The 15728-nt window shown below is 46.2% G+C and overlaps 1 protein-coding gene across 3 annotated transcripts in view; it reads left to right on the top strand.

The window, feature by feature from the left end:
- KLHDC1 (kelch domain containing 1) overlaps positions 1 to 15728 on the top strand; it is a 1440569-nt gene that overhangs the window by 1415786 nt on the left and 9055 nt on the right. The gene's annotated exons all lie outside the window — the stretch shown is intronic.

Here is a 15728-nt window from a genome sequence, read left to right on the forward strand (position 1 = left end):
TTTCAAGACTTGCAGAGTACTTTCGAATTACTGCGCGGAGACTACTTGTTGCACGCTGCCTTAATTGCAGGTATTCAACGGCAGTGGAAGATGGGGTTAGTGGAGCCCCCGACATTGTTGGGCTGCCAATATGTAACCTTGGCGGCCGGTACTTTCAAGGCTATCACGTGCCTCTATAGGCGACTGTCGACCGAGCGGCTTCCACCCCTTGACGCTCTACAAAGCAAATGGGAGGCAGATATTGGCAGACCTATACCGGAGACGACGTGGCCGCACTTACTGCGGCGTACTTGGAAGGGCACACGCAATGTCAGGTTTCAATTAGTTCAATTCTTTACATTACATAGGGCCTACCTGATGCCGGTTAAAATCCTACAGTATTTTGGGGGTTCTCACTCACCGTGCCCAAGGTGTAATACCGATGGAGCTGATTTCAGTCATATGTTCTGGTCCTGTGTGGGGCTGGGGTCCTACTGGGAAGAGGTAGTGGCATGCTTAAATCAGGTGACAGGACGCGCGATTGAGGCGGAGATGGGGACTTGTTTATTACTTTGGTTCCCACATACTCCCAGTACTAAGATTACGAGTAAGTTTTATGATTTAGGGTTAATAATGGCTAAAAGGGAGCTTACTATGCACCGGAAGTCGAAAGCGGGGCCTAATTTTCTGAGATGGAGAACCAGTTTCTTACATTGGGCGTGCAGTGAAGGGACACTTCGCTTACAACTAGCTAAGCGCACTGCGAATGAGAAAGCTTTGGAGGCAGCGAGGGCATGGGGGGCGTTGGTGGCAGAATTGCAAACCCCTGCCAGGGGTGATGAGGAAGAGGAAGAGGATGCGGGGGTAGACCAAGGAGAGAGAGTGAGAGTGGCGACTTCATAAGTATCATAGAGCGACATGGTGCGCACAACTGTAGTACGGAAGGGGGCAGCTTGGCATATTCCAGGCTTAGGGGTACTAATGGGCTAGTGCGGAGGCGGAGGGAACATACGCTTACTCAACTGAACTTCCTGCTTGTTTTTATTTTCTCTTCTCCTGTTTGATGGGTAGCATATCAAGATGACTCAGCAGTTATTGATGGAGCTGAATAAGCAAGGGCACACTGACAGGGGGTGGGGGTAAAGGGGTGGGGGGCTAGAACAGTTGGGGAACATATTATTTAAGGGATGCTGAATGCTGTGTACACTGTCTACTGGGTCATCTGCTTAATGGCCGCACAAGAAGTAACTAGATGAAAGTTATGCATGATATGAAAATAATAAAAATTATTTTAAAAAAATGAGGGAATAGGTTAAGAAGGCAGTGCGCCGGTGCACATGGTACCACCCGGTCGATAATTCTTGCTGTTTCAGCTGTCACTTCCTGCCAATATGTAACCAAGCCCTGGCAAATCCAAATCATATGCAGTAGGTCCGCTCCCAGCATCTTGGGTAATCCATGTCCTCCCTGTGGAAGTAGCAGTTGATGCAATCTGGAATGAGGTATGCCCGGTGTAAGACCTTGAAACTGATAAGTCTAAAACAAGCGTTTCTCAAGACCCTGAGAGTTCTATCCAGTATATTCTACCAATGCCTGTCTTCCAGGAGCATATCCAGCTCTACCGTCCAATGGTCTCTCAACTTCGCCAGAGGTTTGATGGAATCCTTCCCTATTTCTCTCTAAAGGAAGTTGATGGCCTTTATGGTGCCTCCTGCTGTTCCTATGTATCCACATGTGAAGTGGTGGTCAGGTTCTAAGTTGCCTGTCCCCCAGTGCCTTCGTATAGCCCCCGTAATCGCTCTATGGAGCCAGCCCTGGCTGTCAGGGATGTTCCAGTCCGTTCTAAATGTTTCGAATCGTATTAGTTCCCCATCGCTATATAGTTCTCCCAATTTGGTGGCCCCTGCCTGCATCCAGTCCACTAGTCCCCTCCATTGACCCCCGTGTGGCAACGCTCGAATTGCCATCAGTGGGAAGTCCAGAGAGTTGGGTCGTCAGGTCTGTGTCTTCTGGAGACACCTATTCCAGCATCACTGCATCATTCAGAGTTTGTTTATGCATTCCCACAGTCTGCAGGAGGGTGCGTAAGAGTTCATCTCTCCCGGGGTTGAAGGGCACTATTTCCCTATCTGGTTTCAGCCTCCCGGCTATCCACTGTGTATGCCTTCGTAGTTGCCCCGCCAAGTAGTATGATTCGAAGTTAGGGATAGCCAGTCCTTCTCTGCAGCCGGTCGTTTTAGTGTCGCTAAAGCCACCCTCCGATGGCCAGCCACCCCATATGAAAGAAGACATTCATGAGTCAAGTTCTGCAAACCATGCTCTTGGTCCCTACACAGGCTGTGTGGTGAAGAAATAAAGCAGCCTGGGGAGAGTCACCATCTTCCTCTTCCCCAATCATGGACATGCTTGGGTTTCTCTATAATCAACAGGGAAAAAACAGTGAGGCCGGGGTATTGCAATCTTCCACAAGAGCAACATCTCCATAACGGAAACGGACTCCTTCAAATACAACTCTTTCGAATACCTAACCTCCACCATTAAAAGGATTGACAAGAAAACGATATACTGCCACCTCCTAAACGATATACTACCACCTCCTCTACCACCCGCCAGGCAACACCCCCTCATTCGGAGAACACCTTTCCGGCCTGATAACCCACTGCTCACGCTCGGACTCCCAACAATATAATTCTAGGTGACCTCAACCTGCATTGGAATGAGGAAAACAACTCTCTGATTCAATCTCTGAACAAACTTCTATGAAACAACAACATTAACCAACACTGCACAGAACATACCCACAACAGAGGCTCTATCCTGGATGCTATCATAGCTCATGAAGACTCAGTCACTATCGACCACATCCTTCCTGTTGACTGGTCAGACCACCACATCATTCTATTCCACATCAACCAAACAATCCAATGCCATCCTCGTACACAGGTTTCCACCCATTGGACGTGAAATCTCAGATTCCACTGGCCGACCTGGAAGAAAGGGTAAGCTCAGTCCTTCCCACCATCCCATATGACCTTTCTACAACAGAGCTCACCGCACATTACAAAGTAGCAATTACTTCCATACTAGACCAAATAGCTCCCTTGAAGCAAAAAGGAGTCAGAAACATTCCATCTAGATCTTGGTTCAACACAGACCTGAAGTCCGAAAGAAGACAACTAAGAGCTGCAGAAAGAATCTGGCAGAACAACTCCTTCGACAATCCACCTCAATCAACTCAAATCTGAACGCAAGAAGTACAAAAACACATCAAGAACGAAAAAACGTCCTTCTTCTGTGATGCACTAGACAATGCCAAAAACCGGCCCAAAGAACTCTTTAATATCATTAGACAATAAACATCCAGGCCCCCTTCATCCACAATGCAGGCGTCCAAAGAGTTATGTGATAACTTTGCCAATGTCTTCTTTTAAAAAAAAAAACTGTTTTATTGATTTCTTCTTCAATGAGAAAATCCCCAATATTGAGCTCTCAATGGAGGACTACTGCCGATCTCCCGTCGATAGCCCGCTCCCAGGAGAAGAAAAGAACAACCCACCCAGCCTCCCCCCCTACAACTGGAAATCTTCAACCCCCATCTCTGAAGCAACGATCATCGAAATTATTACCACTTTCATAACCTCGTCTCACATTGCTGACCCTATACCGCCCCAACTGGCTAACAAGCTCAAACTCTCCTTTGCCCCGCTTTGAACCAGGATTATAAATAGCTCCCTGAGAACCAGAGTTATGCCAGACTGCCTCAAAATCGTCCAATTCAAGCCACTACTAAAAAAAAGGGCTCTGACCCAAACGATCTCAATAACTTCAGACCTGTCTCCAATATCCTGTTCCTAGCGAAAATACTGGAAAGATGTGTTCTCCTTCTACTCACCCAACACAAAGAACAGCAACAACCTGCTAGACACTAATCAATTGAGGTTCTGAAACGGTTGCAGCACAGAGACAGCGATCCTGACTGTCATTGATGATGTCTACAAATCTCTAGTTTACTTATACTCCTAGATCTATCGGCAGCCTTCGACACGGTTGACCTCAAACTGCTAATCAAGGTACTTCAAGAAAGGGTAGGAGCTGAAGAGATAGTCTTGCAATGGTTCAACTCCTTCCTGTATATCCGCACCCAATGAATAAAAATCAAAAACTCCATGTCTGACCTACTCCCCATTAACAGGGGCATCCCTCAAGGATCAGTCCTCTCCCGCAACTATTCAACATCTACATGGAACCTCTCCCCAACATACTCCAAAAAGCCAATATTCCCTTCAACCTCTATGCGGATGATACCCAGATCTATCTAGAAACTTCCTCCATTGGTGACATTCAGAGACTAAACAACACCCCAAAAGAAGTTCAAAACGGGCTATCCCTCAACCACCCGAAACTCAACCAAGATAAGACAGAAATCCTTCTCATCCATACTAATATAATAAAGAGAGAGCCCAAACCTTTGAGGCGGGTAATCTCCGGAACCACAGCACCAATCACAACACCCACAGCCACACTTCGGAGAAGTGTGGCTCAGGGGTTAGAGGCGGCAGACCTGGAGCTTGAGTTCGGCCCTGGACCAGAGTTCAATTCCCCGCCTCGGCGGGTCTTGGGCTCAAAAATTCCACGGACTCGATAATTCTCGCTCCGGTGCCTACTCGACTCACGGGTTCACACTCTGCGACTCTGGGCAATAGCTTGCTTAATCTCCACAACGGCCCCTCGCGGCGGGATGCCTGGCTTTCACCTTGGGGATACCCTGCCAGGGTTATCTCACAGGGGAATACCAGGACGGGTTCCCTAAGCAAGCGCGGAGATGCCCCAGGGTAAGTCATGCGCTATATAAGTTTCATTCATTTCATTTCATTTCAATACAGCATTGGAAAGGGCAGTTGCAGCAGAAGGACATAGGCTATGCAGACGCCCACCATATACATTTAAAAGGTAAAAAAAACGTGCCAGCAAAGTAGTCCCTTGTGGGCGTGTCTGTGTTGTGCTGTGGGCGTGACAAACGCTGGGGGCGTGTGGTACGTTCTGCCCTTCATGCCATGTCTCATATCTTGTGCTAATCCCACCCTGCTCCCTTTAAATACCCCTGCACCCCATAATCATAACCCACCCTTACTCCTTAAAATACCCCAACACCCTTAAACACTAACCCATCTTAACCCTATAAATATACCCTGTACCCCAAAACCCAAACCTATCCCTAAACCCTAAAAATACCCCTGTACCCCAAAACCCAAACCTAGCCCTGAACCCTATAAATATCCCTGTACCTCAAAACCCAAACCTACCCCTGAACCCTAAAAATACCCCTGTACCCCATAACCCAAACCTAGCGCTGAGCCCTAAAAATACCACTGTACCCCAAAACCCAAACCTACCCCTGAACCCTAAAATTGCTCTGTACCCCAAAACCCAAACCTAGCCCTGAACCCTTAAAATACCCCTGTACCCCAAAACCCAAACCTACCCCTGAACCCTAAAAATACCCCTGTACCCCAAAACCCAAACCTAGCCCTGAACCCTAAAAATAACCCTGTACCTCAAAACCCAAACTTACCCCTGAACCCTAAAAATACCCCATGACCCCATAACCAAAACCTAGCCCTGAGCCTTAAAAATACCACTGTACCCCAAAACCCAAACCTACCCCTGAACCCTAAAATAGCCCTGTACCCCAAAACCCAAACCTAGCCCTGAACCCTAAAAATAACCCTGTACTCCAAAACCCAAACCTACCCCTGAACCCTAAAATACCCATTTACCTCAAAAACCAAACCTAGCCCTGAACCCTAAAAATACCCCTGTACCCCAAAACCGTAACCTACCCCTGAACGCTAAAAATACCCCTATACCCCAAAACCAAACCTAGCCCTGAACCCTAAAAATACCCCTGTACCCCAAAACCCATACCTATCGCTAAACCCTAAAACTACCCCTGTACCCCATAACCCAAAACTATATCTGAACCCTTAAAATACCCAAACACCCCAAAACATATACCTCCGTACCCCAAAACATATACCCCTATACCCATACTTACCTTATCCAAACATTAAAAAAAAAACATGCTTTTACCATTCATGCATTTACAGTGAATTTCGTTGTAAATGCATGCGTGGTAAAAGCATATAAAATGTAATGCCATGCGTTATAATGGCATTGCGGAGTCATGGTACTTTCGTAATGAAAGTATGCGGAGTGATGGTATGCGGAAAGAAAGTTGCGGAATAATGGGTGTTTACTCTCCCCCGGTAGGTACATTGGTGGCACGGCGGCCCACATCTCCAGCAACATACTCATATTTTTTCACCACCCATTTGAAAAATGCACAGGTCTCTCTCATTGATGGCCAGCACCGACATACACTTTTAGACACACCTCCCGCCACAAGTTCTAGAATTGCGAACTTTAGAGCTGGGGAGCTACGTTCAGATCTCAGCATCAGCTCAACATCCTGTGATTCCAGGCAAATCGCTTTGTCTCCCCATTCATACCCGGACAACGTCGGGACGGGCTGCTAGTATATATATATATACTAGCAGCCCGTCCCCACATTGTCCGGGTATGAATTGCTGCCGGCCAGTAGTATATTGTTTTGTAGGATTTAGTTTTGATAGCATTTCGTATCTGTGACAGGCCTGTGAAACGCTCCGATTCACAGTGCACTGCTGATGCACTTAAGAGTGCTCGTTCGGTAGTGTGTGAACTCGAGTTTCCTTACTTTATTTTTCCTTGCAATATTTCCCGTGCCTACCACAAATGAATGTGTTCTTCTGTAATGTAAATTGTGCTCATGCCATGTTGTTGAGTTCGCGCTATATAATATTACAAGGAAAAATAAAGTAGGGAAACTCGAGTTCACATACTACTGAACGCGCACTCTTAAGTGCATCAGCAGTGCACTGTGAATCGGAGCGTTTCACAGGCCTGTCACAGATAAGAAATGCTATCAAAACGAAATCCTACAAAACAATATACTACTGGCCGGCAGCAATTCATACCCGGACAACGTCGGGAAGGGGTGCTACTGTCAAATAAAGAGCAGACTTCCCAAATCACAGAATGGCTTCACTCTATCGACGCTCTCAACTGCCAGCTCACCCCAGCCAACTCCGTTAAATCACTGGGAATCACTCTGGACCCAAACCTAGACATGATCAAACACATCAAGACCACTGCAAAGAGAGCCTTCTTTAACCTATAACTTCTCTACCAAGTAAAACCCTTCATCCCTCCCATCAACCTCAAACAGGCAACTCAATCCCTGGTATTGTCCAGGTTGGACTACGGGAAGGCAACCCTCACAGGCACAGCAAAAGCCCACCTTGCTCCGCTCAGATCAACTCTTAATGTAGCAGCCAGGATGGTCACTGGAGTAAAGAAATATGAACACATCTCCCCTGCTCTCAGAGAACTAAAATGGCTCTCAATCGAAATGTGTGCCAACTTCAGAACTGCCTGTCTCACACACAAAGCTCTGCACACTTGAAAACCTGCCTACCTGGCCGCCAAACTCAATAAGGCCGGCCAGACAAGAACCCTCAGGAGTACTAACACTCTACTTCTCATCCCCCCGAAAACTCGCAAGCAAAAAACACTATCAAGTTCCTTCTCTGGAAACGCTCCCAAAATCTAAAACTCCATTCCAGTCCATATCAGGACTATCCCCTCCTTCTTCAAATTAAAAAGTCACCTCAAAGACCTCTTCCTCAATCGTACTCTCCCAAATGGTTAACTGACCCTTAACAGAGAATCACGCACACCGCAGCTTTTGGCAACTTGGATAATAAAGGCTTCCACACCACCGACCTCTCGACGTGACCCTCTGCCCCACTCCTTGAACTGGACTCGTCGCGACTCATTGTGTACTAATGTTTAACTGTGTGTACCCAGTGCCCTACTATGGGTTTTGATTTCTTCACTTTAGATGTTGTAAAGCGCTCCGATACCTCCGGGACTTGCCAGCGCTATATAAAACTCTTAAATAAATCTTTAACAGGGCAATCCTACCCACCACAGACACAGGGAGCCCCCCCAGAAGGTTATGCTGTGTTTTAGGGATCTTGACACGCCTCCCATATTCTCTTCTTGGGTGTCTAGCTGTGAGTGATAGATTCTTACCCCCAGGTATTTAAGACAGTAAGGTTCCCATGTCAAATCTCACAGACCCTCCGACGGGATACTGCCCTCCATCAAAGGGAAGAGGCGGGATTTCTACCAGTTGACTCTAAGCCCCGACAGGGCCCCAAACTCCTCCCTCATATAACTGCTCCCAGCCCGTTCCCTCTCCAAATCCTTTAAGAATAAGAGTAAATCATCTGCATACAGAGCGATGTGGTGTGTATGTCCCCCTAGGCGTAACCCTCAGTATCCACCGCCCGTTTGGGCAAACGGTTACACCTCGAGCCTCATGTACACTTGGGTATAACTACAATACCCAAGATATACCTCTGTGATAAATAGCAAGGCAGGAATAGCAGGACACCTTCTTTGTGTATTTTCATGTACTCTGCCGGTGCCACAGCAGTGGTGAATAATGAACCTAAAGGAGGACTCTTAGAAGGGAGATTTCCTCCTTGTGTCCAGTTTGGACCACTCCCCTTTCTCTTGATTCCGTCGCCTTCCGTTTTTGTTACCGTCGTTTCCTGTTGATATCGCTGTTTTTGGTTCTCGCGCAGGAGAAAATCACTTGGTGTTGGAGCAAATCTGTTTTCGCCATCCTGGAATTTCTTCCTGCATATCGTGAGCTTGTAAGGAAGTATTTGTACATGCTGGCACTCGCCCTGACAAGACACAAACTTGTCCCATAAGTATTGCAACAAAACTTTCCTCTTTCTTATTTTATTATTTTTTGCTCTTGTGAAGGAAGCCTGTTTTCTAGACCACATTTTAGTTGGAGAGCTAAAACACTATGCGACCGGCAGCAAAAAAGGTCAGTGCACTGATGAAGAAGTATTTACATTGTTTATCATTATATAAGGCAGAGATTTTCATCTTTGCTACTTTGTAGCTTCCTCTGCACGTGTTTGTGGGAGTGCTTTCAACTTCTTGTGAAGTAGTGTAGTGTGGCTCACTGGTTAGAGGCGGCAGACCCGAGAGCAGAGGACGGCCCGGGACCAGGGTTCGATTCCCGGCGTGGCAGGTTTCTGGACCAGGGTCAGCGGACTCGATAATTCTCTCGCCTCGGTGCCCACTCTGATCAGCGATCACACTCGGCAACTCTGGGCATTAGCTTGCCTCATCTTCACTAACGGCCCCACCAGACCGCCGGGGATGCCTGGTCTCACCCTGGAGATACCCATTAAGGGACCATCTCTCAGGGAAGCCAGGAAGGGTTTCGCAGCGGTCGAAGCGCCTTGGGACCCTCCGGGTAAGTAGTGCGCTATATAAATGCCGATACATTACATTACATTACATTACATTACTTCTTAAACGTGGAGAACATATATCTTGTTTGTGACTATATAATTATACACATACACAAAGAACGCTTACTTGGAAACAGAAAAGTTGAATTGATAATTTATGTCATAGTCCGCTTTTGATTAATGTTTGTTCAGACTTTGGCTTTTAATCCTGACGAGTTCTAGCAGTGCAGAGTGTATTGCTGCTGCATCCTATCTCGAGTGGTCCCATTTTCTTGTCTCGTCTCGTCTCTTCTCTCCCGAGAGAAAGTAGGTTATAATTAAGGTTGCGTAATACCAATGAAAACTAAAGAAAGAGCAAGCATGTAGCGACACTCACGGTAAGGGTAAACTGTGAGAGAAACCACATTAGGTTGTTCAGAAATCCCTCACTCACCAACCTAGTTGGTGACATGCTTCATCATTGGACCCCACCAGGAGTGGCCGAGTGCCACCCTAGTGTGCTGCAGCGCAGGGTTACTGCGGTGCTGGTTTTTGTGATACGTGAAGTGTGAATTAAGTGAGTTATAAATGTCCCAATCGTGTAAAAAAAGTAATTTATTAGTTTTGCCAATTGGACATAAGTAAAAACAGAAGTGTAGGATAAAGGACCAAAAGTAAAAGTCCCGTTTTATCTCTGCTGTGTGGTCAACATGTTTCTGCCTATGTCAGAGTAGTTAATCAGGCATTCGTCAGGACCAGGGAAATAAAGTGTAGTGATGAACCCAGGTGGTATGGGCGCGCGAAGGCACACCCTAGCCTGGGGTTACTAGTGTTAAAAGAGATTTAAAAACACTGTATGTGGATTCTGTCACTTTGGAGTGGAATTGAGTTTACTCTATAAAACAGACAAATTAACAAACAACAGATAGGACACAGAGAAAGACAAGGTAAATTAGGTATATCCATATTGGTTGTCACAGGGTTAAAAACAACATGCTGGGGTGCTCTTGGGGTGTGCATTATAGCCATATCGAACACACAAGTGTAATAATGAGTGAGCTCGTGCACATACAGGATTAACATTAACCCAGTGAAGTTGAAAGGACCTGCGTCCCTTCACAAGCATAATGGCGTGGCTATAGTCAAAATGCGGGCAAATGGTGTTGATATGCCCATCTACTGCTTATAGCTAACACGTGCTAAAAATGGAGAATGATCAGCCAAGCTGCCTAGTTCTGTTGGGCAGAAGAACGAGGTAGAAGAAATATAAAAGCGTCCTTACAGTAGGTGCTAACGATCGGAGCACCATGGGTCTCGGGAGGGGGTGGTAGCAAAATCGCACACCCTATAAAATAAAGGAAGTTATATGATTGAAGAGTGAGTAGGAAACAATACAACAAGGTACTCATCTGACAGTCGCCGTACTCACGCCCTGTACGCTAGGAACCCACTTAGTACCTGCGTCAGCCCTCACTTGCCGGACCCCGAAGACCGTCTTACTCGCGGTCATCGGAGTTAATAAATGCGAAGAGGTTAAGAAAACGCTGCCGCCATCGAGCGCGTTGTGGGCGTGGTTGGTGCGGAGGGCATCATTAAACGTCACTGCCAGAGGCTTAGGGGAGGGCGCTGCCACGTGACTGTATCAATACCAATCATGGACAAAGATAAAGCGTGGAAAGACTGCTCGCCAATCGGAGTCGCCATAGCGAGGTGCATGTGGTTATAGCAACCACGGTAAATAGTGTTGAAAGGATACATCACGCTAAAGAGCAGTTAAAAATGATTGCCAGAATACAATACGATCAGTACAAAGATGCTGTCACGGAAGTCAAGAGACAATGAAAATGTTAAAAGCGCTAGGTAGTTAAAGCGCAATCATTGTTTAAATGTAAAAGCGATGTGTGCCTAAGAACTGAGGGGCAGTAGACCGCTATACATAACCAATGGAATATAGATCCAACCTTAGTGTAGTCGGGAAATTAAAGGTAGTCCGGGGAATAAAGTCACGACACAAAAAAATGACGAAATACCAGAGTGAAACGATGATCCCAACACCAAAGGGAACAACAGGCTCAAAAGAATGATACACAACAATATGAGTGGACATAAAACGGATATACATGCATATGTCAGGGGGTTAGTTCTGTATTGCAGTAGCCCAGGGAATGTTATCATTCAGGCTTGTGCCAAGGCGGTACACCCACCTTTGCTCTTTCTCAAAAATAATTTTTGGGGTATTCTTTTTGTTGTCCACCTGTTCAATAACTGTCCACCGCATATCATTGGTGGTGTGGTTACTTTGTAAAAAATGCTCGCTCAGTTTGGCAGTTATGCGACCACATCTGATGTTGCTACGATGTTCGCATATTCTTAACTTTACTTTACGTGTAGTCATACCGACATAACGCAACCCACATGGGCAGGTTATCAAACACACAACATTTGTGGAGTTCCAGTTAGTATGTGTACTCTGGGTCCACACTTTATTCTGTTCGAGGTCCAGGGTTTTTGTGTGTGACGTCAGGTGGCAGATACCGCAATTGGAGCAAGGGTAATGCCCTGTTACTTTCGGTAGCCCCCAAATGTCCGTAACAGATGGGAGTTTTCTTGCTGCAGTCTCTTTGGGGCGTGTATTGACCAGAGTGTCTCGTAGGCTACCGCCTCGTTTGAATGCGAACAATGGTTTTTCCCAATTTCTATTATTACTGTTAATAATGCGCCAGTGTTTGTTGATGGTTTTTTTCATGCCAGCTATAGGTTGTGACGCATGTCAAAGGGATTTCACTCTCTACTTTAGGGGTCTCCTGAAGGAGTGCTTCCCTTGGATGGTTCCTTGTTCTTTTATAGCCTTTTGTCAGGACCGTTGCAGGATAGCCCCGGTCTTTCAGTTTTGCTGTTAGATCATTGGACTGTTGCCGAAAGTCTTCCAAGTGGGTACAATTTCTCCTCAACCGGAGATGTTGCCCATAAGGGAGTTTCTCTCGCAAAGCTCTCGGATGGAAGCTGGTGAACTCCATCAGGTTGTTCCTGGCTATGGGCCTATAGTGTGCTTTAGTAGCAAAGAAGCCATCCTGTTTGGATATTATCACATCCAGGAAAATGACCTCATGTTTCAGCTGTGTGAGTAAACTTATGATTAGAGCCCAGGGTGTTAATCCAAAGAAAAAAGTCCCATAGTGACTCCCCTGAGCCTTGCCAGACCACCAGCACGTCGTCAATATATCTCTTCCAGAGACCTATGGAAGAGATAAAGGGGTTGTTGATGTCTTAAATGTGCTTGTGTTCAAAGTCATGGACATATAGCCCAGCCACACTAGGGGTAAAGGTGCTGCCCATGGAAGTTCCAGTGGACTAGAGGAAGAGATTCCCCTTGAGTTAAAAAATGTTCTTTGTCAAGGCCAGGGTTGCGCATTTCAAAATGAACTCCTTGGCTGTGTTATATTCCCAAACACTGGTGTTGAGAACTTCCCCCAGGACCTTGATGGTATCGTCCTGGGGAATGCTTGTATAGAGACTCTCGATGTCCAAAGTAACTAGTATGGTTTGTTCTATATCACATTGTAAGTTGTTCAAAAGATTCAAAAGACATTTTGTGTCTTTCCAATACGTTGGAGTCTGTTGGACTAATGGTTTGAGAAAGTGATCACAAAACCATGATAAGGGCTCAAGGAGGGAGCCAATGGGGCGGTCTGGCGGGGGTATCTTGCCTTTGTGTATTTTGGGCAACGTATAAAAATACGGTATGATGCCCACTCCCTCCGTCAGGAAGGCTGCCTCGTTCTTTGAAATGTGGCCCTTTGTTTCTGCATCCTCAACCAGGTCAGTAATGACTCTCTTTAAGGCTGCCGAATGATCATGCGTCAGTGGTTGATAATTCTTAGTGTCACGCAATAGTCGTAGGCATTCATGCTCATAGTCTGTGGTATTCACAATCACGACAGCCCCACCCTTGCCTGCTGGTTTAATCGTAATCAAGGGGTTGCTACGTAATTTATCAAGGGCCTGAAACTCAGTGGCAGTCATGTTTTTGAAGACGGTTGGCGCCTCCAGGTTCTCAATCTCAGTAAAGACTGATGTTCGAAGGCAGTAATCTCTGCTGGTATTGTATAGGGGGGAGGTGTGAAGGGGGATTTGACTCTTAAGGCAGTGTCCCCTTCACTCCGTTCCTGAGTGTCTGTCTCCCTCCCTTCGAAAAAAGCCTTCAACTTCAGTTTTCTAAAGAAATTCGAGAGCTCGCAGTGTAGGCGGAACTTGTCAAGACGAGCTGTAGGGACAAAGCCTAGGCCCTTCTCCAGAACCCTGGTCTCATCATCTGTTAGAATCGTATTCGATAGATTAACGATCAGGCACCTTGTGCACTCGTGCCCGCTTGTGGTTGCTTGCTCCGAGTGTGAATGCCCACTGGGTCGTCTTGTTTCCAATGCACCTGTGTTTGCCCTCTCTTTTTGCCTCTTCCCCTCCGGCCTCTCTCTAAAAAAGGCAGGCCATAGGAGTTTGACTGGTATAAGGGGGAAGGTTCCAACCCATCGGCGGCATCTGTGAGTGTTGGAAGTGATAGGGTGTATGCCTCCCCCTCCTTGCATTGGATATTGAGGCCACATCGGTTGCTGAAAAAAGGGGCGAGATCTCCCTCTAAAGCCTTCCCTTTGTCTTTGCTTATAACTGCCATTGCTGGAGACGCTACTGTTTGATGAGTTATCGTCTGAACTTTCTGTGTTAGAGTTAGGCTAATGGGGTGGTGTGTAGGCCGAGTCCGACTTTAGTGAAGGCAAATTTCTTCAGATCCTTTTGGAATTGGGCCACTTTGGTTTGGGTGAGGTTATCTTTATATTCATTGATATCTTTATTGATGTCATGCCAATGCTTTTTGTAGCCGATTAATGTAGCTTTAAAATGCGTTTCGGTTTGTGTTATTTACACCATTATGGCTTTCTACCATTTAAGTCTGCCGAGAGACGCATGATCCCTCGGCAGACTTAAAGAGAGTCATTACTGATCTGGTTGAGGATGCAGAAACAAAGGGCCACATTTCAAAGAACGAGGCATCCTTCTTGACGGAGGGAGTGGGCATCATACTGTATTTTTATACGTTGCCCAAAATACACAAAGGCAAGATACCCCTGCCAGGCCACCCGATTGTCTCGGGCATTGGCTCCCTCCTTGAGCCCTTATCACGGTTTTGTGATCACTTTCTCAAACCATTAGTCCAACAGACTCCAACGTATTTGAAAGACATGAAATGTCTTTTGAATCTTTTAAACAACTTACAATGTGATATGGAACAAACCATACTGGTTACTTTGGACATCGAGAGTCTCTATACAAGCATTCCCCAGGACGATACCATCAAGGTCCTGGGTGAAGCTCTCAACACCACTGTTTCGGAATATAACACACCCAAGGAGTTCATTTTGAAATGCGCAACCCTGGCCTTGACAAAGAACTTTTTTTATTTCAAGGGGAATCTATTCCTCCAGTCCACTGGAACTTCCATGGGCAGCACCTTTGTCCCTAGTGTGGCTGAGCTATATGTCCATGACTTTGAACACAAGCACATTTAAGACATCAACAACCCCTTTATCTCTTCCATAGGTCTCTGGAAGAGATATATTGACGACGTGGTCTGGCAAGGCTCAGGGGAGTCACTACAGGACTTATTTCTTTGGATTAACACCCTGGGCCCTAATCTTAAGTTTACTCACACAGCTGATAAACTTGAGGTTATTTTCCTGGATGTGATAATATCCAAACAGTATGGCTTCTTTGCTACTAAAACACACTATAAGCCCATAGCCAGGAACAACCTGCTGGAGTTCACCAGCTTCCATCCAAGAGCTTTGCGAGAGAAACTCCCTTATGGGCAATATCTCCGGGTGAGGAGAAATTGTACCCACATGGAGGATTTTCGGCAACAGTCCAATGATCTAACAGCAAAACTGAAAGACCGGGGCTATCCTGCAACGGTCCTGACAAAAGGCTATAAAAGAGCAAGGAACCAAACAAGGGAAGCACTCCTTGAGGAGACCCCTAAGGTACAGAGTGAAATCCCTTTGACATGAGTCACGAGCTCAGCGTCCAACGCCATGAAAAAAACATCAACAAACACTGGCCCATTATTAACAGTAACAATAGAAATTGGGAAAAACCATTGTTCTCATTCAAACGAGGTGTAGTCTACAAGACACTCTGGTCAATACACGCCCCGAAGAGACTGCAGCGAGAGGACTCCCATCTGTTACGGACGTTTGGGGGCTACCGAAAGTAACATGGCATTACCCTTGCTCCAATTGCAGTACCTGCCACCTGACATCACACACAAAACCATGGACCTCGAACAGAATAAAGTGTGGACCGAGAGAATACATACCAACTGCAACTCCACAAATG

Source organism: Lissotriton vulgaris, chromosome 9 (assembly GCF_964263255.1).
Source record: "Lissotriton vulgaris chromosome 9, aLisVul1.2, whole genome shotgun sequence".
NCBI classification, from domain to species: domain Eukaryota; kingdom Metazoa; phylum Chordata; class Amphibia; order Caudata; family Salamandridae; genus Lissotriton; species Lissotriton vulgaris.